Raw genomic sequence first — 27,908 nt, 5'->3', positions numbered from 1 at the left:
CAGGCAACAGAGCATGCACAATGTCGGCACTAGTACAGTGTATATCCACCTTTCGCAGCAATGCAGGCTGCTATTCTCCCATGGAGACGATCGTAGAGATGCTGGATGTCGTCCTGTGGAACGGCTTGCCATGCCATTTCCACCTGGCGCCTCAGTTGGACCAGCGTTCGTGCTGGACGTGCAGACCGCGTGAGACGACGCTTCATCCAGTCCCAAACATGCTCAATGGGGGACAGATCCGGAGATCTTGCTGGCCAGGGTAGTTGACTTACACCTTCTAGAGCACGTTGGGTGGCACGGGATACATGCGGACGTGCATTGTCCTGTTGGATCAGCAAGTTCCCTTGCCGGTCTAGGAATGGTAGAACGATGGGTTCGATGACGGTTTGGATGTACCGTGCACTATTCAGTGTCCCCTCGACGATCACCAGTGGTGTACGGCCAGTGTAGGAGATCGCTCCCCACACCATGATGCCGGGTGTTGGCCCTGTGTGCCTCGGTCGTATGCAGTCCTGATTGTGGCGCTCACCTGCACGGCGCCAAACACGCATACTACCATCATTGGCACCAAGGCAGAAGCGACTCACATCGCTGAAGACGACACGTCTCCATTCGTCCCTCCATTCACGCCTGTCGCGACACCACTGGAGGCGGGCTGCACGATGTTGGGGCGTGAGCGGAAGACGGCCTAACGGTGTGCGGGACCGTAGCCCAGCTTCATGGAGACGGTTGCGAATGGTCCTCGCCGATACCCCAGGAGCAACAGTGTCCCTAATTTGCTGGGAAGTGGCGGTGCGGTCCCCTACGGCACTGCGTAGGATCCTACGGTCTTGGCGTGCATCCGTGCGTCGCTGCGGTCCGGTCCCAGGTCGACGGGCACGTGCACCTTCCGCCGACCACTGGCGACAACATGGATGTACTGTGGAGACCTCACGCCCCACGTGTTGAGCAATTCGGCGGTACGTCCACCCGGCCTCCCGCATGCCCACTATACGCCCTCGCTCAAAGTCCGTCAACTGCACATACGGTTCACGTCCACGCTGTCGCGGCATGCTACCAGTGTTAAAGACTGCGATGGAGCTCCGTATGCCACGGCAAACTGGCTGACACTGACGGCGGCGGTGCACAAATGCTGCGCAGCTAGCGCCATTCGACGGCCAACACCGCGGTTCCTGGTGTGTCCGCTGTGCCGTGCGTGTGATCATTGCTTGTACAGCCCTCTCGCAGTGTCCGGAGCAAGTATGGTGGGTCTGACACACCGGTGTCAATGTGTTCTTTTCCCATTTCCAGGAGTGTAGATTTATACAATACTTCACTCTGGATTACAGTTAACGAATAACGTTTGTTCGCTTTCGGTGTTTCGACCAACATCCATCTTCAGGGTCAAAAGAAAAGAAACTAATATAAGGTATTCGACCAGACTGTAGTCCGATCCACGAATGATGGCGGTTCGCGCATGTAGAGGCATGGACGGGGATTGGATTGTTGACGATACCATGTGCTACGCATATGCGCGTGCTTTCCGCTTGAAGAAAGTGTTTATCCTGAAAATTATGTCTCTCGCTTACTTATTCATAATCTATCACTTACCACAACAATCAGCGATGACAAATCGCAATAAATGCAATCGAAATTCACTAAACAACTATCTACGATCACGTGTAATGCTCGCATTTTGCGACGGTATTCACAGTAGAGCACTCGGAAGATACTGACCACTCATTGGCTGTCGGAGCATACGTGATGTAGGTGCGCAGAAGAAGGCTAAACTCGACCGCTATCGTTCGTGTCTCCAACTATACTGCACAGTCTCTTTAATATCGTTCTGAAAATGACTGTTGGCCGAACCAAGCGAAGCGGTTCAGGATAATTAAATAACTGCGTTCCAGACTGAACTGTTATATTAGTGCTGCCATGATTGCGGACTTTTACTCAAATTCCACGTTTTCCACCGTCGTTAAAAGCAAAGAAAGCGTGTCGCAGTAAACCTGGAGAAAGTCTTTAGAAAGTTGCTCAATCGCTGAGTAATTGAAACAAAGCAATTCTTGATAGATGGGCGAACGCCACAGCCATAATACAGGGTGATACATGTTAATATCTGATAATGCGTAATTTTTACAGCGAAAATATCATGAACTTTCTGTGGTTTCAGAAATACAGCTGTCCAGAACCATCTGGAATAGGAATGGCTTAGCTAACAGTAAATGAACAGATATTTACTTTTGTGCCTTGTTGTGAATTTCTCTTTAGGCCAAGGGTTTCCACGTAGTTGCAACAAGATGGACTCCCCACCCATTCCTCACTAGCGGTGCAGTGTTCCATTCTATCTTAGATGGATGGATAGCGGGGTCATTTATGGGATTCAGTAATGATCGAAAACAGCAAATAAAAAGTGTAAACATGTGAGAAATTGCTTGCTAGTGTTTCAAATGCTTCTAAATGCACGTTACGAAGCTTGTAGACACCTGTTCCCTTTGGCAACACAGCATCTGCGTAGATGGTTGCCTCAAGCTTTGAGGTGAACTGCATCATTTTGTAAAACTAGCTGTTGTAAAGGGAGCTGTTACTAAAACAGCCATTCAAACAGCTATGTCTCGGAAATAACTTAGCGGTGACCAAATGATAATGTGATGGTTTCTCTTTGAAATAATCAGTGTTATCAACTCTTAAAAAATGCCTATATCTTCTTCATACATGCTGTATCGTCTACCACGGAATATAATGAATTCAAACGACTTACAATGAACAGCCAAAGAAATTGGTGCACATGCCTAATATCGTGGAGGGCCCCCACAAGCGCGCAGAAGTGTCGCAACACGACGCGGTATAGACTCGACCAATGTCTAAAGTAGTCCTGGAGGGAAATGAAACCATAAACCCAGAAGGGCTGTCCATAAATGGTTCAAATGGCTCTGAGCACTATGCGACTTATCTTCTGAGGTCATCAGTCGACTAGAACTTAGAACTAATTAAACCTAACTAACGTAGGGACATCACACACATCCATGCCCGAGGCAGGATTCGAACCTGCGACCGTAGCGGTCGCTCGGCTCCAGACTGTAGCACCTAGAACCGCACGGCCACTCCGGCCGGCGGCTGTCCATAAATCCATAATAGTTTGAGGGGGAGAAGATCTCTTCTGAGCAGCACGTTGCAAGGCATCCCACATATGGTCAATAATATTCGTGTCTGGGGAGTTCGGTGGCCAGCGGAAGTGTTAAACTCAGAAGAGTGTTCCTGGAGCCACTCTATAGAACTTCTGGCCGTGTGGGGTGTCTAATTGTCCTGCTGGAATTTCACAAGTCCGTTGGAATGCACAATGGACGTGAGTGGATGCAGGTGATGAGACATGATGCTTACACACATGTCACCAGTCAGAGTCGTATCTAGACGTATCAGGGGTCCCATATCACTCCAACCGCACACGCCACGCACATTTCAGAGCCTTCACCAGCTTCAAAAGTCCCCTGCTGTACTACAGGGTCCATGGAATCATGAGGTTGTCTCCATCCGCTCGATACAATTTGAAACGAGACTCGTCCGACCAGGCAACATGTTTCCCGTCGTGAACAGTCCACTGTCGGTGTTGACAGGCCCAGGCGAGGCGTAAATCTTCGTGTCGTGCAATCATCAAGGGTACACGAGTGGGCCTTCGGTTCCGAAAGACCATATCGATGATATTTCGTTGAATGGTTCGCACGCTGACACTTGTTGATGGCCCAGCACTGAAATCTGCTGCAGTTTGTAGAACGGTTGCACTTCTGTCACGCTGAACGATTCTCTCTAGTCGTCGTTGGTCCCGTTCTTACAGGGTATTTTTCCGGCCGCAGTGATGTCGGAGATTTGATGTTTTACCGGATTCCTGACAGACACGGTACATTCGTGAAATGGTCGTAGGGGACAATCCCCACTTCATCGCTACCTCGGAGATGCTGTGTCCCATCGCTCAGGTGCCGACTATAACACCACGTTCAAACTCACTTAAATCTTGATGACCTGCTATATTGTATGTAGCAGCAGCAACCGATCTAACAACTGAGTACTGAAGCGCCGTAATAATAGCATCAAGAAGAAATAAAACAAAATTATATGGGCTGTGAGCACTATGGGACTTAACATCTATGGTCATCAGTCCCCTAGAACTTAGAACTACTTAAACCTAACTAACCTAAGGACATCACACAACACCCAGTCATCTCGAGGCAGAGAAAATCCCAGACCCCGCCGGGAATCGAACCCGGGAACCCGGGCGCTGGAAGCGAGAACGCTACCGCACGACCACGAGCTGCGGACAACAAAATTATATGGCAGTAAACAGCTAGAAAATAAAATTTAACGATTAGGACCAGATACTAAATTATTATAAAAAACGATAAAGGAATTTTAATGGAAAGAGAGTCCTCAGCCATTACAAATTCTGTGAATGATAACATTCGGTCGCATTGGCTGTCATCGATTGGATTAAAATATCCCTGCGTTTACATTGACTGCTGTAGTAGTAGTTTCCAAGTACTTGTGCAGCGTAATCAGTCACATGGACATACGTAGGTTACAGCAGAATCATCGTAATCGAAGTACGTCCATTTTGTGGGTTACACTTTACAACCTCTTGAAAATGTATACACAGCAGAATCTTCGCAGCAGTGAATGCAAAATGAAAGGGTATTTTAATCCAGTTAGTGGCAGCCAGTGCGGCAGCACGCTTTTGAGTGTTTATTATCGTTGAACGTCTCACCGATGACGAGCACGAGTTATTCTTTTAATGCCAGGGAGAAGAAAACAGCCACAGCTGCGCTGGACGAATGTCAAACGATTTAGAGACAGTGCAACGTGGTGGGGCTGGAGCCTGATCCAACAACTCTCCTTCTCCCCCCCCCCCCCCCCCCGCCTCGCCGCTACAACCTGCCCCCCCCCCCCCCTCCCACCGCAGCCCTCGGCCCACGTCACCCTTCACCCCGCACTCCTTTTTCCATGCTCACGCTGTCTCGGTTGCACGGTTTATACAAGAGGCTACAAATAGAATTTCTGGCGTTTATTTACAAATAACCTGCATTCATGTTAACTATTTTTATACTTCTTGTAAGTAAATGTCTTTTATGGCAGTCAACTTTTATTCGAAGCACAATTAGTAGATCATAGTTTGACAACTTTTGATGTCCTATAGAAAATTAATTTCTCTCACTGCCAAGGCTGTCGCAGTTACGACCAAAATTGGAATTGTGGAAGGTAGTCAGTGGCAGGTACAAATGGTGCCAAGAGATATTAAAAAGTTTCACGTAATCAACAAATACAGGCTGCGTATATGTACAAGATACCGATGTTTAAATTCTTTAAGCCGCTAACCGATGTTTGACGGATAGTACTTGATATGAAATTGACAGAAAGTGCAAAACTGCTGGCCGGCCGTCGTGACCGAGCGGTTCTAGGCGCTTCAGTCCGGAACCGCGCTGCTGCTACGGTCGCAGGTTCGAATCCTGCCTCGGGCATGGTTGTGTGTGATGTCCTTAGGTTAGTTAGGTTTAAGTAGTTCTAAGTCTAGGGGACTGCGTGAGACCGGGTCATTTAGCAGATTACCTGGACGGGGACGCAGTCGCACGGTAAGAACGCTGCAATTTGAGGAAGCTGTCTTGCAGCATGTGGAGCGGGATCATTCAATCAGCACGCATGCAATTGCACCTAACATGGTGACGAATCAGAAGAATGTAAGAACAGTCCTTCGAGAGCAATTGCTACGTCCATTTCACTTACAGCGTGTCCACAACCTGGAACCAGTTGATTATCCACCCAGAGCACAGTTTTCGCGGTGGTACCTGGAACATTGTGAAATGCATCCTACATTTCCATCCTCTGTGTTGTTTACCGATGAAGCAACGTTCGGGTGTGATGGAGTCTTCAACATGCACAATTCGCATGTTTGGAGTGCGGATAACCCACATGCCACAGTTACTAGCGCTCATCAAGTGCGGTTCTTTGTTAATGTGTGGGTCGGTGTTGTTGGGGACTGTTTAATTGGGCCATATCTGCTACCTAAGCCATTAAATGGCAGGCACTATTACAATTTTCTCGCCAGAGCTTTGCCAGAATTGCTGGAAGACGTCCCACTCCCTACAAGACAACGCATGTGGTTCCAACATGACGGGGCGCCGGCACATTTCAGTCGTCGTGTGCGTCGATTCCTGGACCGACGGTTCCCAGAAATGTGGATTGGCAGAGGTGGTCCTATACCATGGCCTGCTCGATCCCCAGATATGTCCCCTCTGGACTTTTCTGTGTGGGGAGAGATGTGCAACCCTGTTTACGCAACTTCTGTTGCATCAGAAGAGGATCTGGTTGCCCGGATAGTAGCAGCAGCAGGAACAATTCAGAATACTCCCGGGGTTTTTGCCCGTGTCAGGCAGAACATGATCCGGCGGTGTAACCTTTGTTTACGTGTCAATGGAGGCATTTTTGAAAATCTACTGTAATTGAAATTGAGTTGTGTTAATGTGTTGTCTCATGGTCATAAAAAATGGAAAAGCGCTTGTTGGTTTAATTAATCTTCCGCCAGAGAAATCTCCCTCTACCAGTTTAAATACTCCTCATAGGAAAAAATGACAGTAGGGAAAAATATTTGTTTCGATGTCACCTACAACCTCCCAGAGTTTGTCGGTTTAAATACTTTTCACCCTGTATAAACATGCCGCCTCTTCGTTGTATGCTGCCGATTTCTTCAGTCATTCGGGCCTGCAGATTTCAATAAATCTTTTCAGTAACTTATGAAATTACAGGCACCGCTCAGTGGAGTGCGGTGAGATTCTTGTTATTAACCATTTACTTAAAAAAAATATTGTGCTTTAGTATGGATGTGGGTATAAGGGTGTTTATAGACGACGACATTGTGTATTTGGAATGTTACCCTGAACAGCTGTTGCGACATCCAGAAGTACTTATACAGGGTGTTACAAAAAGGTACGGCCAAACTTTCAGGAAACATTCCTCACACACAAATAAAGAAAATATGTTATGCGGACTTGTGTCCGGAAACGCTTAATGTTTACAAATGCGGAGTTGACAGATGCTCATTTGATGTATGGATTAGCACGGGGCAATAGCCGTGGCGCGGTACGTTTGTATCGAGACAGATTTTCAGAACGAAGGTGTCGCGACAGGAAGACGTTCGAAGCAATTGATCGGCGTCTTAGGGAGCACGGAACATTCCAGCCTATGACTCGCAAATGGGGAAGACCTTGAACGACGAGGACACCTGCAATGGACGAGGCGATTCTTCGTGCAGTTGACGATAACCCTAATGTCAGCTTTGCTTTCAGCAAGACACTCACTTAAAAAGCACTGTGCCAGTTGTTGATGAGATACGAGGATGACATACAGAATAATTTTACCATTTCAACTGAAGATGATGGAGTGAGACTCAAAAGTAGCAAAACTTTGAAAAAAAGATACGAATAAATCCTGCAAGTCTAGATGTATTAAAAACCATTATGGGATGACGTTTTCTTGCAGTTGAAAATTGTAATCTAGAACTTCGTTTTTCTAGCAGCGAATAAAAAATTTCTGTAAAACGTCGACTTTACGAGAAATTAACAAACTAATCATGCTGAAACTGTCAGATGTTAACACTGACATTAATCTCTATCATATTTCAAGGGACAAACAGGCAATTAACTATGGCGAGAAAATGTACCTCTGCGAGCAACAGGTAAGCGCTTACTCCAATCGGGTATCCCTTATCAAAACAGCTTTGTGTATCTCTGCCGGGATGCCGCGTTAGACCGCACGTGGGCTACCACCGATGTCCTACGACCTACGTGAACCGTACTGCGTCATTACAACTGGATATACAGGGTGTTACAAAAAGGTACGGCCAAACTTTCAGGAAAAATTCCTCACACATAAATAAAGAAAATATGTTATGTGGACATGTGTTCGGAAACGCTTAATTTCCATGTTAGAGCTCATTTTAGTTTCGTCAGTATGTACTGTACTTCCTCGATTCACCGCCAGTTGGCCGAATTGAAGGAAGGTAATGCTGACTTCGGTGCTTGTGTTGACATGCGACTCATTGCTCTGCAGTACTAGCATCAAGCACATCAGTACGTAGCATCAACAGGTTAGTGTTCATCACGAACGTGGTTTTGCATTCAGTGCAATGTTTACAAATGCGGAGTTGGCTGATGCCCATTTGATGTATGGATTAGCACGGGGCAATAGCCGTGGCGCGGTACGTTTGTATCGAGACAGATTTCCAGAACGAAGGTGTCCCGACAGGAAGACGTTCGAAGCAATTGATCGGCGTCTTAGGGAGTACGGAACATTCCAGCCTATGACTCGCGACTGGGGAAGACCTAGAACGACGAGGACACTTGCAATGGACGAGGCAATTCTTCGTGCAGTTGACGATAACCCTAACGTCAGCGTCAGAGAAGTTGCTGCGGTACAAGGTAACGTTGACCACGTCACTGTATGGAGAGTGCTACGGGAGAACCAGTTGTTTCCGTACAGCGTGTGCAGGCACAATCAGCAGCTGATTGGCCTCCACGGGTACACTTCTGCGAATGGTTCATCCAACAATGTGTCAATCCTCATTTCAGTGCAAATGTTCTCTTTACGGATGAGGCTTCATTCCAACTTGATCAAATTGTAAATTTTCACAATCAACATGTGTGGGCTGACGAGAATCCGTACGCAATTGTGCAATCACGTCATCAACACAGATTTTCTGTGAACGTTTGTGCAGGCATTGTTGGTGATGTCTTGATTGGGCCCCATGTTCTTCCACCTATGCTCAATGGAGCACGTTATCATGATTTCATACGGGATACTCTACCTGTGTTTCTAGAACATGTGCCTTTACAAGTACGACACAACATGTGGTTCATGCACGATGGAGCTCCTGCACGTTTCAGTCGAAGTGTTCGTACGCTTCTCAACAACAGATTCGGCGACCGATGGATTGGTAGAGGCGGACCAATTCCATGGCCTCCACGCTCTCCTGACCTCAACCCTCTTGACTTTCATTTATGGGGGCATTTAAAAGCTCTTGTCTACGCAACCCCGGTACCAAATGTAGAGACTCTTCGTGCTCGTATTGTGGACGGCTGCGATACAATAGCATTCTCCAGAGCTGCATCAGCGCATCAGGGATTCCATGCGACGGAGGGTGGATGCATGTATCCTCGCTAGCGGAGGACATTTTGAACATTTCCTGTAACAAAGTGTTTGAAGTCACGCTGGTACGTTCTGTTGCTGTGTGTTTCCATTCCATGATTAATGTAATTTGAAGAGAAGTAATAAAATGAGCTGTAACATGGAAAGTAAGCGCTTCCGGACACATGTCCACATAACATATTTTCTTTGTTTGTGTGTGAGGAATGTTTCCTGAAAGTTTGGTCGTACCTTTTTGTAACACCCTGTATAAAGGGAATGAATCTAGGAAAGACTCAAGGTTTACACAAGTGTGAGACTCGCTTAAAACTGCGACGTGCGACTGCAGAGCTCGGCGACGCGCGCCAACCCAGCAGCCCGGCACCCCGCGGCGGGCGGTCTGGTGCGTTGCAAAGAGACGCAGCGAGGACCGCCGCCGCCGGCACAGCTGCACTGGACCGGCGCTTCCGCCTCCCCTCGCCAGACCGCCAGCAAAATTATTGATCGCGTTGCATCCTGGCCGCTGTACCAACGCAAATGAACCTCCGGAAGACAGCGTGCCCTCGGTTTCCCCCCGCGTGTTACAGGAGCCACTGAGCAGACAAAACGTTCGCACTCGAGCACGATTTGTCTACGGGGGATCCGCCACTGAGGTCTCCCGAGCTAACTTCTCGAGGAGAAGCCGCGTGATCTATCAGACGAGGGAGGATTGTGTGCCGTGTACTCGATCTGGAACGAAGCAGTGCAAGGAATGCAACGCTGATGCTATAGCTTGTACTGAGATTCTGCATTAATATTCATTGTGAATAAAACAGAGTACACATATGATCAGTATTTTTCCATCCCATACACAAATACTGCACCTGAAAAAAGTTTTCTTATTATGTCCTATATGTATCAATGCTTACCAATTTTTCTTTATTTTGAATCACCCCCTAATACATGTTATAAAACTGTCGATGAATTTTTATATTTAGGTCAATTACAGGCGACGACTATATGACCAGGAAAATAAATAAACTGAAGAGAGAAAAAAAAAACTGTCTGGTGTGCTGTAGGCAAGCGAAACAAAATTTTCCAAATTAAGTTTCCGGTGTTTGTGTAAAGGAAATTTTACACTCAATATCTAGTTACAGGTTAGAAGTGAGCTATGAACTTTTTATGTAAAACCATTAAAAAATTGAGAACTGGACAGCCAGCAATGGGACGCGCGCTTTGGATATTACTTAGAGATAAGAGAAAACAAAGGAATGGGTTAGGGAACAGACTGCAGTTGACGACATGACAATGACTGCGGTGAAAACGAAAACGACATATACCCAGCCGAATGGATGTTATATTGACCAAGGAAGTGTTTTGTTGGTTTCCAAGAAATATGAACAAACCGAGATCATGACCTAACAGGAGGCGAATAGATGACATTAGAAAAAATGCAGGAGCAATGTGGAGGCGTAATGCATGGAAAAGTTTAGAGGAGGCCTTCATTCAGCACAGTTATTTCGACTAGGAACGACTTAAACCACGCAACTTGTAGTAATAAGGTGGGTGCAAAGACAGCATCACCGACGGGACATTACACAATAATCTTTCTTTCTTCAAAGACGGAGAGTGTATACATTTTGTATACATACTCCGTCTTATACAGACAAGTTACATCTCATAGATGTACCAGCAGCTGCAATCGTGCATTTACCTCCGGTATTAAAACTGTTCACTTGATGGTCCCTCCATATATTTCCTTGAATGGTCTCTGACATGAGACCAACGTCTCTAGTTCGAGAAATTTAGGACAACTGCTGTTCGCAAATAAATTTGTGCATCATACGCCGCACCTGTTTATCGACACAGTGTTAGGTCTGGTGATCTAGTGGTAAGGCGCATGCTTGGAAACTGAGAGGTCTCGGGATCGAATCCCGGTCAGACCACAGAAATTTTCACTCTGCCCTTAATCTAACCTTCCATTCTCAATGATACGGAAAGTCACCAGAAACGACACGTGGTTCGGGTTCCATCTTAAAATCTAGCTCCTCTTTCCCCGGTTGGATAACTGGAATGGATTAGGAACAGGCAATTCGACGAAGTGGCGTCCAATTGGAAGACTTGCGCTCGGTAATTCAGTGACAAGGAATTATTATTGTATTAATCATAATTCCTCCGACAAACCACTGAAAGTCTTCCGTTCTTTGCCGGCCATTATGGCTGTCCGGTTCTAGGCGCTTCAGTCTGGAACCGCGCGACCGCTACGGTCGCAGGTTCGAATCCTGCCTCGGGCATGGATGTGTGCGATGTCCTTAGGTTAGTTAGGTTCAAGTAGTTTTAAGTTCTAGGGGACTGATGACCTCAGATGTTAAGTCCCATAGTGCTCAGAACCATCTTTCGTTCTTTAACATATTTCTCGGGCACAGCGTTTGCATAACCAGAATCATCGACTATAAACAGTTTACCAAATTTGTGACATTATTAACAGAATGTTGTGCGTGTTACTGTAACTAAGACGTCTCATCCTGATACTCTACAAAATTATCCACATAAATGGCCTACCCTGTCCGAAAATTACTCCTTACAAGTTTTTTGAAACCCTTACGCCAGTTTGGATATTATATTTTAAATGACTTAAGTCAGCTTATATTTTATGAAATTAATGGTGTCTCTGATGTCAACAGGTTTGACACGTTATCTAAAATTGACCCCCCTCCGTAGCTTAGCGTTAAGTATGACTGACTGATTCGTGAAGAATCTTAGATCGCTTCACAGGGATTGCAAGCGTTATATCTTGAATATCTTTCTTTGTGCCTAGGGAAGAAGCAGCATTAATTTTGTTGAACACAGACGGTTTACTATAACATGACTGGCCGCTTTCGACGTCATTCTCATTTTCAAGATGCATCATCGCAAAAAACAACAGAAGTAAAATTTGGAAATTGTGTCTCAAACAATACAAAAAACTGCTCGTAGTACAAAACTACGTAGCATAGAAACAACAGTCAAGACACTATTAACAGTCGCCCACACGATGTACGACCAAACGGTTTGACGGATGATTTACTGGGATCAAAGACATTTTCAGTTTCACAATCTTGCTTCTGTGCCTCTTTTGTGTAGGTTCATTTCTAAATGAAAATAAAGGCGAAATTGGCCGATGTAATGTATAAAACATATCGTTTAACAAAGTACAACCTTGTAGGAAAAATTATTTAATTCCTTATATCTTGTTGGGAGGAGTGATGTGAGGTTGACTAAGGACAGTTAAAAAGCTGCTTGAAGAGGAGATTATCGTTAATGTTTAAAAAAACCAACATTAAAACGTAGGAGAGAAGTTTTCCTCCGTTGACGTCAAGTGTGAAATAACAGTTGGTCGGCGTCCTGTGTCCTACTCAGCCTGATCGCAGCGTTAGTTTATACATCTAATTATTATTGAATATTTTTAACGTGTCTGTCAAAAATACTTTATCTCTCTTTTCTTGTGAATCCTGGTACTCTCCATTCCATCGGCGGGACTGTTGGCTTAATTTGTTGTCAGAGGGAGCCTAAGTGTCTTACAGCTAAAATCTACAGTAACTATAACAACGACGGTGCTGTGTAATGTCAAGATATTAGTGTGCATGGATGAAAGGTGTGCATTACTGCATAATGGGCTACGGTCGCAGGTTCGAATCCTGCCTCGGGCATGGATGTGTGTGATGTCCTTAGGTTAGTTAGGTTTAATTAGTTCTAAGTTCTAGGCGACTGATGACCTCAGAAGTTGAGTCGCATAGTGCTCAGAGCCATTTGAACCATTTGAACTGCATAATGGTCACTGCGTCTATGACACCGAGAGACTGGTTTTAAGAAGAACACTCCTCATTTCTCAGCCGGTCGGTGTGGCCGAGCGGTTCTAGGCGCTTCAGTCTGGAACCGCGCGACCACTACGGTCGCAGGTTCGAATCCTGCCTCGGGCATGGATGTGTGTGATGTCCTTAGGTTGGTTAGGTTTAAGTAGTTCTAAGTTCTAGGGGACTGATGACCTCAGCTGTTTAGTCCCATAGTGCTCAGAGCCATTTGAACCTCATTTCTCAACCACTTCATTAATGACTCGACAACAGGAAGGTACGAGCAAATTCATAAATAAAACCACACGACTTAGTTTGTAGGACGACTTAGAGCAAGAAATTGTGAGAAGGGAGACAGCTGCGGAACGCCTACAGCTCTGGACCGACTATCGAGCTAAGCCGCCACCTGCCAACGTGGTCAACGAAGCACGATATGTTTAACCGCTCCACTGAGAACGACTGCAAGAATGCCGCTCTTCCCTGAGGTACTAATGAAGTTAACTGATTACCGCTGAAAATATCCTAACGAAATGCCACGCTGGATTTCGCGTAGAACGAAATTTTTAATTCAGCCACAGTCTGATAGGAAATGCCTGTAAACGGCTCCAGGCCAAACAAGGAGTACTCTTTCCATGTAGATAATTGACTTGATTCATCCCCAGTTCTTGTGTTACCTTGGTGCTCGGCCCCTAAGGATCTCTCTGAGGACTCGGTACAATATCTAGAAGGGTAGCGTAAGAGTTAATTAAATGAAAGAAAGCAAGATCAGAGTTTAAGTCCCGTTGACGACGAGCTCCAAGGCGAAGCTTTGATGTGTGTGTTTAATAACATCAGATGTGAACAGAAGTCTGATAGACTTACTCTGGAACTTTTAATCCCGTTATACCTCTCTATGTTGAAATATTAATACTGGAAGTTTTACTCTTTCTTTGAAACCTCGCTTACCCATCAGTGAATTGGTTTGTTCAACGTTCTTCAGCTGCTGTAATAGCTGAAAAAGGGAGTTGCTGATTAGAACTTGAATTTTGACTTGTTATCTGGCTTGATTATATCCAAAATATCTTCTTAATTTCGGCACAGTATCTAGAAGTAGTTTTTTCCTACGTGGTTCAATAGATTATTGGATTCATTCTGTCCGATGTGTTAATTCGAATGAAAAGTAGCAGAGGTTTATATTGAGCCTTCAACAATTTTATTTCCCAGTTCCAAAGATATAATTCAAGAAAAATATCACCAAAGTAGCGCATCACATGTAAGTCTCAGTACACCACAAAAGAACTGGTTTCCATCCACCAAATTCGGACTAGTAAAAAAGGATTACAGGTAAAGTGTGCGTCAAAGAGAGTCTTTTACATAACGATTGACTTATTTATCTATAATCTTTTCTGAAGTTACTTTGTGAGTCTTTGTAGTTTTGTTACGATATCTACGAATCTCTGTCGTAATGGTAGTGTTAGTTTCTTCAAAATTTTTGGCAACGCATCTCACTAAACCTTAAAATTATGTAGGTTTAAAACACACTTTCCTTCTACATGGTTTAAAATCGTATAGAATTTTCAGCGCCAGTGTAAACTGGTCATACAGAGACGTATCTACAGCAGTCATCCCAGTGACGTAAATATGTTATTTTTGTCCAGAAGTAGTACTGGACATTTATTTTACATTTAGAAGCTTCATTTAAAAGCGCACGGAACACGCGATGTAATAAAACTGAATATGCCGGTCGTAACAAGTGGGGCACATATTTGAATGTCAATGCTACCATTTCTGAACTTTTGAATAATTCTGACACAAAATTTTCCCGCTAAAATCATTTATTTCTCTGGCAGCGTAGTTCGCAGTCAAATTTTGCAGTGTAGTGTACTGAATTCAGTATCACAGTATATCACACAAATATACGCGAAGAAAACAAACGTTTGTTTGTTATTTTTGCTGTGTGCCACCAGCTGTCGTTTTTCTGACAGTAAGAGTAAAAGCACTGACTCTCTGCTCACAGTTTTCACATGATATCCTGAACCGAGCTATCTATTTGCATTCAGCCCTAAGAATGGGAGAAATCTATTTAATGAATACACGGCATTTATGATTGAAATGATATTCGCAGCTGTGTTATGTTGAATACATGAAATGCTGTATGTTTTGTACAGACACACAACAAAACAAATTTGCGTGCCTGTACATTAGGGGTTCGGAGAAGAAAATGGATTGAGCCTATAAGCGAGCAATTCAGTGTTTTGGAATTTTTGTTTCTTTCTGTTTGCGTATGCCTCATGCGGAAACAAATGCAAACATTTTGATGAAATATTTGTATATTTTCTAGAGCTTCGGTAAACGAATATGCACTAGACTCTCGCTAATCCAACCATTCCTGGCACATATCGGTGCCGGATTAGCGGAAGTGTCGCATTATTGAGTGTCTGAAATTTATTTCATTGATTTATTTTGTTTTACATTTATTTTGAAAACATAGGGGATATAGTGTACTGTACTTTATTAAACCGAAGGATACAGATTTAAAACATAGGGGATATACTTAATTAAATCCAAAAATACATTAATTTTCAAAGAAAACGTAGTCCTTGAGTGTACAATATACTGTACATAATCATACAGTCGTATCACTAAGTATGAAACACGTCCCTGATTTGTAACTGTCGCAATGATGATACGCGACGGTGGCATGCTTTATCACGCAACAGCTTTACAAGGATTACATCGGTACTGCAAGTATCTGGTTGTTGCATAATGTACTCCAGAAACACCTCGGCAGCTTCAACACCAGAGTGTGAGAAATCTTCATGCTCTCTCCTCCTGTGTTCTCTTCTTCATCACTTTCATCATTACTTTCTTCCACGCTTTGGATTATTTCTTCATGTGTTAAAGTTGGTCCGTATCACAGATTTCCTCTTTCAGCCACTTACTAACATCTTCATCATCAATTTCTTCTCCTTCTGGAAGGTTGTGGACATGTCAGTGTACGTAGTAATTGATAATTCCGAATTGCCTGGCTCATCGCTGTCACTCACTACTGGATCCAACTCGGCATCAATGGATGGCCACAATTTTCTCCAGCTCTTCATTGTGGTAGCGCTCTCCACTTATTCCATGCTTCGGCTGCTTGGAAAACAACATCACGTATGTTAATTGCTTTCCACGCCTTCAGCATAGTCTCGATAGAGTCGTTTTCACTTTCATTCAGTAAAGAGACGAGAAGTGAATATAGGTCATCATCATTCCAGAATTCCCTGGTCAATGGGCTGAATTAGGGCTGTTACATTGGGTGGGAGAAAGAGTGCTTGTACACCATCGGACTTTATAGAAATATCTGAAGGATGAATGGGAGCATTGTCAATTATAAGGATAGCTTTCAGTGGAACCTTTTTCATCTTTATCTCTTTTCTCACTGCTGCTACAAACGTTTCATGGAACCACCGAGATAATATTTGTCTGTCCATCCACACTTTCTTCAGAGGGCAATACTGCACTGGTAGAGTATTTATGTCAGTGTGTTTAAAACAACGTGGATCTTGGGATTTTCCAATCACCATAAGCGGTACTTTATGACTCTCATTTGCATTACAACACGCCATTAATGTTATGCGCTGTTTCTGTTGCTTGTAACTACGAGCTTCCTTCTCGTTGTTGGCATCTTGTAAAAGAGTTCTGTTTCATCAGCATTATACAAGGCATCAGCAGTTAAATCTTCTTCCTCTATAATCTTCTGTATCTTGCTTACAAACTCATCAGCATCGTTATCTTTAGCTGAGTGACTTTCCCCGGTGACTGTCAGCTGCCGAATGCCATGTCGTTTTTTCCGGTTTGATAGCCAACCTTCGCTCGCTGCAAATAAGTTGCTACCGCCAAGTTGTCTGTTAAATGCAGTTGCTTTTTCCTTTATAATCGGGCCACTGACTAGAATTCCTTTACTGCGTTGTTGTATGAACCATCTATAAACAGCTACGTCCAGTTCTTCATTCTCACTCTTTCGCATAACCTTCCGTTTTCCCAACTCACTATCCATTTGTGTTGAGTACTGTCAAATACAGTTCCATTAAAGGATTGTCACTGCACTGGATATGTGTACTGCAGCCGCATTGGAATCGCACCTTACGTGCTCCACTAGGGAAGGAAAGGAGGAAGATTAGGCTTTAATATCTCGTCGACATCAAGGACAGAAGTTTGGAATATTTCAATGATGGGGAAAGAAGTCGGGTGTGTATTTTGAAAGGAGCCATCCAGACATTGGCCTGGAGCGATTTAGGGAAATCACGGAGAAAACTAAATCTGGATAGCCGGTTGCGAATTTAAACCGTGGTCCTCCAGGACGCCAGTCCCGTGTGTCAACTATTGCACCCTCTCGAACGGTCCAAGTAAGGTGTTCCGGCGGTTGTGTTCACCGCCACGCCACATTACGTAGTCATTACTCTATAGACATTTTTGTACGGTAACATAAATCAACCAAAACGGCCTTGCTGTGCTGTTACTGAGAACGGCTGAAAACAAGGGGAAGCTACAGCCGTCATTTTTCCTGAGGGTATGCAGCTCTACGGTATGGTTAAACGATATTGGTACCAACTTCGGTAACATAATTCGGAGGTAAAGTGGTCCCCCATTCGCATTTCCTGGCAGGGCCAACTTTTAGGATGATGTAATATCAGGAGGAAAAAAAAAAAAGGCGTTCTACGGATCGGAGTGTGGAATGTTAGATACATTAATCAGGTAGGCAGGTTAGGAAATTTAAAAGAGGAAATGGATAGGTTGAAGTTAGATATACTGACCATTAGTGAAGTTCGGTGTTAGGAGTAAGAGGACTTCTGGTCGGGTGAACAGAGGGTTATAAATACAAAATCAGATGGAGGTAATGAAGGAGTAGGTTTAAAAATAAGAAGAAAGTATGAATCCGGGTAATTTACTATGAACAGCATAGTGAACGCATTGTTGTAGCCAATATACGCACGAAGCCCACACTCACCACAGTAGTACAAATTTATATTTTAACTGGCTCCGCAGATGACGAAGAGATTGAAGAAATGTATGGTGAGATAATAGAATTATTCAGATAGTTAAGGGAGAAGAAAATTTAATTCGATAGCAGGGAAAGGAAGAGAAGGAAAAATTGTAGTTGAATATTAACTGGGAGAAAGGAATGAAAGAGGAAGCCAACTGGTAAAATTTTGCACAGAGCGTAATCTAATCATCGCTATACTTGGTTTAAGAATCATGAGAGAAGGTAGCATACGTGGAAGAGACCTGGAGACACTGGAAGATTTCAGACTGATTACATAATGGTAAGTCAGAGATTTCGGAACCGGATTTTTAATTGTAAGACATTTCCAGGGACAGATGTGGACTCTGACCACAATTTATTGGTTATTGCATATAGATTAAAACTGAACAAATTGCAAAAAAAAAGGTAGGAAATTAAGGAGATGGTGCCTTGGTAAGTTGAAAAAAACCAGAGTTTGTTGAAAGTTTCAGAGGGAGTATTAGGCACCAATTGACTAGCACGGGGGGAAGGAATACACTAGAAGGCGAATGGGTAGCTTTGAGAGACGAAATAGTAAAGGCAGCAGAGGATAAAATAGGTAAAAAGACAAGCCCAAATAAAAATCAGGGGACAACACAGGAGATATTGAATTTAACTTACGAAAGGGGAAAATACAAAAATACAGCAAATTAAGCAGGTGGAAGGAAATACAATGTATAAAAAATGAGACTGACAGGAAGTGTAATATAGCTAAGCAGGAATGTCTAGCGGATAAATGTAAGGATTGAGAAGCACATGTCGATAGGAGAAAGATAGGTACTGCCTATAGGAAAATTAAAGATGCCTTTGGACAAAAGAGAAACAGCTGTATGAATATCAAGGGCTGAGACGGAAAACTAGACCGAAGCTAAGAAGGGAAAGCTGAGAAGTGTAAAAAGAGTATGTAGAGGATCTGTACAAGGGAAATGAACTTGAAGGCAATATTATAAAAATGGAAGAGGACGTAGGTGAACATGAAATGGGAGATACGATACTGCGAGAAGTATATGACAGGGCACTTGAAAGACCTAAGTCGAAACAAGGCCCCGAGAGTAGAGACACTCCGTCAGAAATACTGATAGCATCGGGAGCAAGAAGTGTGAGACAGGCGAAATACCCTCAGACTTGAAGAAGAAATAATAATTCCAATTCCAAAGAAAGCAGATGCTGACAGGCAGGTGTGGAAATTACGAAACTGTCAGTTTTATAAGTCATAGCTGCAAAATACTGACACGAATTAATTGCAGAAGAATGGAAAAACTGGTAGAAGCCGACAGTGGGGAAGATCAGTTTGGATTTCAGAGAAATGTAGGAACACGTGAGGCAATACTGAACTTACGAGTCACCTTAGAAGAAAGGATAAGGAAAGGCAAACCTCCATTTATAGACTTGGAGAAAGCTTTGACAATATTGGCTGGGATACTCTCTTAGAAATTCTGGAGCAAACAGGGTAAATTACAGGGAGCGAAAGGCTGTTTACAACGTGTACAGAAACCAGATGGCAGCTATAGGAGTCAAGGGCATGAAAGGTAAGCAGTGGTACAGAAGGGAGTGACAGCAGGGTTGTAGCCTACCCCGATCTTATTCAGTCTATGGATTTTGCAAGTAAAGGAAACCAAAGAACAATTTGGTGTAGGAAATAAAGTTCAGGGACAAGAAATAAAAATTTTGAGGTTTGCCTGTGGCATTCTAATTCTGTCAGTGACAGAAAAGAACTTACAGGAGTAGATGAACGGAATGGACAGTATCTTGAAAGGAGGATATAACATCAATTAAAGCGAAAACATGGGCAATGGAAAATAGTCGAATTAAATCAGATGATGGTGAGGGAATTAGTTTAAGAAACGAGACTCTAAAAGTAGTAGATGAATTTCACTATTTCGGCAGCAAAATAACTGACCACAAGATATTGCAGTGCCTGTGTTATTCCGAATTACGATGCAATGTTTCTTCGGACATGCATACATATCCGAAGGAACATTGCATCGTATTCGCGATAACAAGATATGCACGCATATCCGAAGGAACATTGCATCGTAATTCGGAATGACACAGGCGCTGCAATATCGTATTTATTCGCCTACTCCGGGCGAAGAACTTTCAAGTAAACTGTCTCCCCTGTACGGGAATGTACATAATAAATTTACGAGTACAGCTTGTAGACATACGGCTCACTACATATGGAAGTTTGGATTTGGCCGCGAGACGTGCTCGGATAGTTAAATGGTAAGTCGACCACTCGCGATAAGCGGGAAATCCGGGTTCGAGTCCCGGTCTGACACAAATTTTCATTGTCCTCATTCCGTTACACAGCTAGTGGTTGTCCATGTTCGCAACTGCAAATACGTTTCATGTTTAACTGACTACTGCCGAAGTAGAGAGGATATAAACTATAGACTGGCATTGGTAAGGAAAACGCTTCTGAAGAAGAGAAATTTGCTAAAATCGAATGTAAATGTAAGCGTTAGGAAGACTTTTCTGAAAGTATTTTGCAGGGAGTGTAGCCATGTATGGAAGTGGAACACGGACGATAAACAGTTGAAACAAGAAGGGAATAGCAGCTTTTGAAATGTGATAGTAAAGAAGAATGCTGAGGATTAGATAGGTATATCATGTAACTAATGAGAAGATACTGCTTAGAATTGGGGAGAAAAGAATTTTTTGTGACAGCCTGACCAGAAGATGGGATCGGTTGATTGGACACATTCTGAGACATCAAGGGATCAGCAACTTAGTGTTGGAGAGAAGTGTGGGGGGAAAGACAATTAGGGGTGGCCGGGAGATGAATACATTACGCAGGTTCAGAAGGACGTAGATTGCAGTAGTTGTTCGGAGATGAAGAGGCTTGCACAGGATAGAGTAGCATGGAGAGCTGCTTCAGACCAGTTTTCGGACTGAAGACCACAACAATAATAACAACACACAAATGTTTATCCTAAATTGACAGAGAATATTTTAAATTACAGGAATACAAATTTTAATAATTATTCGTTAATTAGTTTGTCCGTAATTAATAGTTATTGACGTTTTACAGGGCATTGTAAACAATAGCTACAAAGCTGAAAATTGATAATTATACGTGTTTTTAATTCAAAGGTACGCCCTGAGACTCATTCTTGAATAAGATTAACAATTTCAAAGACAATACTTAACGTGCAGCATGTTAGCTTGCATGACAGGGATGGGTGCCAGAACTGTACATGCTGCGCACAGCGGATTAACTACCGTTGGTCCACACAGTGTTTAAGGCAAATGCTGAGCTTTCTCCCATTCTCTACCACAGAGAACACTCACACAAGCAATTAAAGTACGATAAATAACACAGCCCCCCCATGAACCATGGATCTTCCCGTTGGCGGGGAGGCTTCCGTGCCTCAACGATACACACACTGCTGTAAAAATTCAAAAGATTGCTTTAGTTCTGAGTTACGTTGGCTGTTATATCCGGAAAGCATCAAGGCATAAATACAAGTAACGGCATTTAAAAAAAATTACATATGTCTTTGGTTAATTACATTTTTCCATTTTCAATAAATACGTCAGTAATTTGGTTGCGTTCTCGATCATTTATATTAGGCTTATGACTGAACTTGGAGGAAAACGTACCGGTTGATCAAAAAGTCAGTATAAATTTGAAAATTTAATAAAGCACGGAATAATGTAGTTATAAAAATTGACACCCATGCTTGGAATAACATGGGGTTTTATTAGACCAAAAAAAAACAAAGTTTACAAAATGTCCGACAGATGGCGCTGGACAGCAAAACGTCAGTGACTGCGCATGACAATCGTGTATAAAAGGAACTTTAATGAGAGAGAGAATCAGATGCGCCAGCAGTCGTAGCATGTTGACGTTACCTGAAAAGGCGCTTTTAGTGAAGCTGTATTATCAGAATGGGGAATGTGCTAGTTCAGGGTTACGATCCTATCGCCATAGGAAGGGGATTCGAACGTGTAAAGGTCCGTTGACAAATGCAGCTGTGGCGAGAATGATTTCGAAGTTCGAAGCCACGGGTTGTTTAGACGATAGACCCCGTAGTGGCCGACCGAGCACAAGGTGTAATGCTGCTGAGACAGTTCTGTAGACTGTAGCGGGTTCGTCTATGTACGGGGAAGTCATCGCTCGTGCAGTCGCACGTCGCACCGGCATTCCATACACTACTGGTTGGTTGGCACTTAGGCGTAGCCTCCGATGCTATCCGTACAAAATCCATCGGCTTCATGAACTGTTACTTGGCGATCTAGTGAAGCGGAGGGCATATGCGGTGTGGGCGTTTGAAAAGATGGCGGAAGATGACGACTGGTTGAGTAACGTGTTGTGGACCGATGGAGCTCTTTTCACGCTCCGACAGTCTGTCAACGCCCACAACTGCAATATTTGGGCTACCGAAAATCCTAGAACTGTCGTGGAAACTCCATTGCACGACGAGAAAGCCAAGGTATGGGTTGGATTTACCACATCTACCGTTATCGGGCCTTTTTTCTTCGAGGAAATGCCTGATTCTGGTTTTGTAACTGCTACCGTGATGGGTGGGAGGCACGCCGATATGTTACAGAATCGCATCATCCCCAGCCTGGCTGATAAACACCTGCTGGAACGTACGATATTTATGCAGGATGGCACTCCACCCCATGTTGCTAGACGGGTGAAATATCTCTTGAGCGCGTCGTTTGGTGGCGATCGTGTGCTCAGCCGCCACTTTCGTCATGCTTGGCCTCCCAGGTCCCCGACCTCAGTCCGTGCGATTATTGGCTTTGGGGTTACCTGAAGTCGCAAGTGTATCGTGATCGACCGACATCTCTAAGGATGCTGAAAGACAACATCCGACGCCAATGCCTCACCATAACTCCGGACGTGCTTTACAGTGCTGTTCACAACATTATTCCTCGAATACAGTTATTGTTGAGGAATGATGGTGGACATATTGAGCATTTCCTGTAAAGAACATCATCGTTGCTTTGTCTTACTTTGTTATGCTAATTATTGCTATTCTGATCAGATCAAGCGCCATCTGTCGGACATTTTTTGAACTTTTGTATTTTTTTGGTTCTAATAAAACCCCATGTTCAAATGGTTCAAATGGCTCTGAGCACTATGCGACTCAACTGCTGAGGTCATCAGTCGCCTAGAACTTAGAACTAATTAAACCTAACTAACCTAAGGACAGCACACAACACCCAGCCATCACGAGGCAGAGAAAATCCCTGACCCCGCCGGGAATCGAACCCGGGAACCCGGGCGTGGGAAGCGAGAACGCTACCGCACGACCACGAGATGCGGGCAAACCCCATGTCATTCCAAGCATGTATGTCAATTTGTACCTCTCTATCTATATTAATCCGTGATTTATTCAGTTTTCAAATTTATACTGACTTTTTGACCACCCGGTACGTACTGAAAACTTGACAAATCACCGGGAACATTTAATTCGAAATCGCCCATAGCTTCAGAGTCTCAAGCAGCTCCTTTTCTCCTAAATTTAATTTGTACGTGAGCCGAAATGTTGTACTTCCAGAATTTCGCGATGAATGAAGCGAGTTTTACTAATTATTCTTGAGTAAATGAGTATGTTTGGCCGAGAAGCGAACGTTCGAGCGTTAAATAGGCTCTATTCTTTTCGGCGAGTAAGAATCCAACCGACGAAATGAAAGGGACTTTTTCTTCCCCTCCTCCGTTGTGCTCGTTGGGGTTTCTGTTGTAAGGAAGCTTTTGTCATTTGGCGAGAGAACGCCAGGAAGCTCTACAAGAGAATCAGACGTGGCCGGGGTATTTCGTGTCGCGCGCAGCAGTGCAGCTATCTCGCCTAGGGTTACAGCAATGAAGCCTGCCAGGTGCGCCTCAAACTGTGTTAAACGTGCGGCCGGCGCAGCTCCGTTTACAAGAAGACCGGGCTAGTCATCACGTGCTTCGTTCTTCTCCCAAAGAAAACGCGCTTTTCTTTCGCCACAATATGCTTTCTTCGCTGTTACGAAGCTTGCAGAATCTTAGTCAAGCCTTGAGAATGTTTTTAGCTATTGATTTTCGATCTCTTATCTGCCGATACCCCATTCATGTTCAGAATTTCTTCGTAGTTCTGTACAGAAAATTAAATAAAATAGAGAATAAGAAGAAAAATATCATGTAACAAATCCAACACATTCTAACATAATGAGAAATAAGCATCTTGTATGACGATGGAACAAGAAGCAAGAAATTATGCCTGAATGCATGTTCGAACCTGATGTATACAGAACAGTTCAAAAATGTTGAATGTGAAAGATTTTCAGAGTAAAGAGTTTACTGTAAATTTCCAATATGATAATTATCCCTTGTGAATGAGTCAGGGATTGCTCCCTTTTTTAATATTAGTTTTCTTTATAGTCGGTACCTGCGTTTACAGGTGATCGAACGAGTGAAAAGATAAAGCAACGATCTTCGTGAATGAAAGGCATTGGAAGCTCTATATACACGGCGACCTACGAAGTTCTCTTCGGGGTCTGTACATAAGTTCTAGATAAATTAACTACATTATTAACCATTGTTTATTACGGAGCTCTTGCTAAGTGAAGTTGCAGCAATGTTACTGGAATAGGTGCAAGTCACGTCCACGTGTAACGAGGGTACTGGAACTACAGGTCTGTCGCTATGATGTATAACTTCAGCAGAACACCAATGCTATCGTACCAACAATGGCAAAGCAAATACGCTAGTCTGACATGTTAAGTAGACAAGAACAATGTCATTTTTCCACAAATAAAGTGCTGATGTGACTCATAGCTTATTTGCTAATTAGTTTAGATTTTGCACAATGATGTGTGTGCGTAATTCAGACAGATACTTTTAATATTTTTCTACATTTTTAGTGGCATTTCATTTATCTATATGAAGAAGTTCAACAAAGGGAATGCTGAATCCTGCGACACTCGCCCTTTACAGTTGATAATGCAGTAGGCTACAGTCCACTAGTATGAACATTGGGGAACAGCAGATTGGCCATTGCCTACAAACACTATGGTAGATGTATCAATTTCGAGTAACAAGCGATTCTGAACATTTAACGAGTGAGACTACAAGGATGCTCACGAATTTACACAACTCCTTGCTAGGCGCGCTGGAAATGTTGACAAATAGCAATTGTTGGACGCTCCAAATAGGACACTCTTTGATTTCCTAAACTATTCAGAAAATTTATACCACTGATACTGAATGAGGAACAGTGAAATATTCTGCATCTCACTGAGCACAGCCCACCATGCGTAGGAATACAATCAGTCGTCCTTTAGTTGCTCCGTCTGTGATTAGATAGGGAAGGATGATAGATATTAAAAAACTACCGTTGCCTGTATACTTTGTAGTTCAGTATCGAGTACATTTCTTGGATATAATAAATCCACGCGGGGTAGCCGCGCGATCTAGGGCGCCTTGTCACGGTCCGTGCAGCTCCTCCTGTAGGAGGTTCAAAATGGTTCAAATGGCTCTGAGCACTATGCGACTTAACTTCCGAGGTCATCAGTCGCCTAGAACTTAGAACTAATTAAACCTAACTAACCTAAGGACATCACACACATCCATGCCCGAGGCAGGATTCGAACCTGCGACCGTAGCGGTCGCTCGGCTCCAGACTGTAGCGCCTAGAACCGCAAGGCCACTTCGGCCGGCCTCCGTCGGAGGTTCGAGTCCTCCCTTGGGTATGGGTGTGTGTTATCCATAGCTTAAGTTAGTTTAAGTTAGATTAAGTAGGGACCCATGACCTCAGCAGTTTGGTCCCATAAGACCTTACTACAAATTTCCAAATTTGTTGGATATAACGTATATCTCCTAGATTTTTGGGTACTTGGGAGCCAGTTTTGCGTCTCCTGTCTATCACTCAACACCGTTTCTTTACGTAATACGCATTCTAACAACCCTACCACAACAAAGGTCAAAAATTAATTATGATTGTAGTGTTGCTCACGCTGCTAAATGTTGATCAAAATGGTTCAAATGGCTCTGAGTACTATGGGACTGAACATCTTAGGACCTAAGTCCCCTAGAACTTAGAACTATTTAAACGTAACTAACCTAAGGACATCACACACACCCATGCCCGAGGCAGGATTCGAACCTGCGACCGTAGCAGTCCCGCGGTTCCGGACTGCAGAGCCAGAACCGCTAGACCACCGCGGCCGGCTGCTAAATGTTGAATTTTCGGGCAACAACAAAGTCATATTATGTGGCAGGTGTCATTAGAGCACAGTTAATAAAATCATTTCTTGAAACAATGGATAAACTAGGCACTCATCTTTTCGTGTTTCCCACGCTGGTCTCGTTGTGAACTCATGGCTCAATCGTCGAAAATCTTGGTAGTGATGATTCCAAGCTCGGATGCAAAGACGCCTAGGTGTTATTCTGCGAGATTCAAAAGTTTTATAGATGTGTTTCATAAACCACTCTTGAAGATGAAACTTATGCAAGTTAGGACAATGGTGATGTAAAAAAAGTAACCAGCACTCCGAATTCAAGTTACACTTCTTTTTTATTACTTTTGTTGCAATATCACGTAACTCGTTCCAAAACATCACTTCACAATATAAAGCATACTTGAAAATATCTTCCTCACTGTTAAAGTTCACATTTCATAAACTGACTATAATTTGCGTCTTTTTAACATGACGACCAAAGCTTGACTCTCTAATAACTGCTTACGCGCCCAAAACTCAGAGTTACAAGTACGTCAAAGATCATAGTGACAAAAGAAATAATAGACATAAGAATAATATCATTGCAATATATACATATCGACGAATCGAAGTACCTCTACATTAATGAAATCAAATCTGAATGTTGTCACAGAAATATGTTAACTATTTTACAGAAACAGAGTAGAATATTGCTGGTATCGAGAGGTTGAGGTGAGGTGCCGTAATGGTTACGTAATTCAAGAACCATTACAGCATGGAAATTGATTTATAACAATTGTTCACCTCTAAAAAAAAAAAGACTTAAGAGAAATCATTAGAAGTCTATTTCTGTGCAAATAAACTAGTAATCACTCCATCTTCGCACCTTCCATCACTTGAATGGGGAGGTAACTTAATATATTACGGTATAAGTGAAAGTACTGTCTGATATACAGAGTATAGATGCACATGTAAGCACGTCGTACTTTCTATGAAAAAGTGAGTAACTTTTTTTCCGATCGATAACATATGTACCAGTGCGTGATATACCAGAAATGTAGTGTATAAACGAATAACTCAGATTAAAAAGGAGCAGAAATTAGTTGAGAATATGACGTAACAGCTTCAGAGCATCAGTTAGTCAGTGGATTTAGTGAATTGCAAATGAAAACTATGTGACTAATGTGGCTAAAAAAATTCGCAACATTATTAGATAGCAACTTCAAAATAATGAACGTGATTAAATTTCAAGTAACAATAACTATTACGATACGCTGATGGAGTATCATTTATTCTTTCTCCACCAAGAAACTCTTAAATGGACTGAAAGCTACGTCAGGAAGCAACCTTATTGATTTTCAATGGGAGCAGAGTTCATCATACGAAAAGCTGCTAATTTCCGACGAACTTCCATTGTAAGAGGGCGTTGTCTGAAATAGGGCGTACACGGAGCGTCCATTATGAATTATGGATTCTCCGGAAATGTGCACTTTTATAATTGCCTTGCTCAATTTGCTTAGTTGATCTGTTCATGAAGACTTAGTAATCTAGTCATACCGCTTTAAAAAAATGAAGCAAAGGAACTCCAGAATGAGAGAAGATATGTATAAATTCGTATGAGCTAGTTTCGAGATGTGAAGGTAAGTCAAACGTAACTGAACGACTGTTGGTCTCATAACGGGTCATATGGAGACAGTTTTCATACTTCATTTTGAGAAGTGCTGAAGAAAAACTGGCAATGATAGATGCGTGAGAGGAATCATTGTTCATATGTCTCTCATTAGTTGTTGTTA

At 43.2% G+C, this 27,908-nt stretch overlaps 1 long non-coding RNA gene across 1 annotated transcript in view; it reads left to right on the top strand.

Moving 5' to 3' along the window:
- The window catches only part of LOC126471553 (uncharacterized), a 380,606-nt gene that overhangs the window by 111,730 nt on the left and 240,968 nt on the right, over positions 1-27,908 (top strand). The window lies entirely within an intron of this gene.

The sequence above is a fragment of the Schistocerca serialis genome, chromosome 3 (assembly GCF_023864345.2).
Source record: "Schistocerca serialis cubense isolate TAMUIC-IGC-003099 chromosome 3, iqSchSeri2.2, whole genome shotgun sequence".
Taxonomy (NCBI): Eukaryota; Metazoa; Arthropoda; class Insecta; order Orthoptera; family Acrididae; genus Schistocerca; species Schistocerca serialis.
Note: the sequence above shows the minus strand (reverse complement) of the source record. Positions and strands in the feature narration are given on the sequence as shown.